We start from the raw sequence: 600 nt of genomic DNA, 5'->3' as shown, positions 1-600 counted from the left end.
CATCACTACGAACAAAGCTAGTGGAGGTGATGGAATTCCAGTGGAGCTATTCCAAATCCTGAAAGATGATCCTGTGAAAGTGCTGCACTCAATATGCCAGCAAATTTGGAAAACTCAGCAGTGGCCACAGGACTGGAAAAGGTCAGTTTTCATTCCAATCCCAAAGAAAGGCAATGCCAAAGAATGCTCAAACTACCGCACAACTGCACTCATCTCACACACTAGCAAAGTAATGCTCAAAATTCTCCAAGATAGGCTTCAACAGTATGTGAACTATGAAATTCCAGACATTCAAGGTGGATTTAGAAAAGGCAGAGGAACCAGAGATCAAATTGCCAACATCCACTGGATCATGGAAAAAGCAAGAGAGTTCCAGAAAAACATCTATTTCTGCTTTATTGACTATGCCAAAGCCTTTGACTGTGTGCATCACAATAAACTGTGGAAAATTCTGAAAGAGATGGGAATACCAGACCACCTGACCTGCCTCTTGAGAAATTTGTATGCAGGTCAGGAAGCAACAATTAGAAGTGGACACAGAACAACAGACTGGTTCCAAATAGGAAAAGGAGTACGTCAAGGCTGTATATTGTCACCCTG

General features: G+C 42.2%; 1 protein-coding gene across 1 annotated transcript in view; it reads right to left on the bottom strand.

The window, feature by feature from the left end:
• SH3BP5 (SH3-domain binding protein 5 (BTK-associated)) overlaps positions 1 to 600 on the bottom strand; it is an 84,754-nt gene that overhangs the window by 32,691 nt on the left and 51,463 nt on the right. The gene's annotated exons all lie outside the window — the stretch shown is intronic.

Source organism: Bison bison, unplaced genomic scaffold, assembly GCF_000754665.1.
Source record: "Bison bison bison isolate TAMUID 2011002044 unplaced genomic scaffold, Bison_UMD1.0 scf7180017864374, whole genome shotgun sequence".
NCBI classification, from domain to species: domain Eukaryota; kingdom Metazoa; phylum Chordata; class Mammalia; order Artiodactyla; family Bovidae; genus Bison; species Bison bison.
Note: the sequence above shows the minus strand (reverse complement) of the source record. Positions and strands in the feature narration are given on the sequence as shown.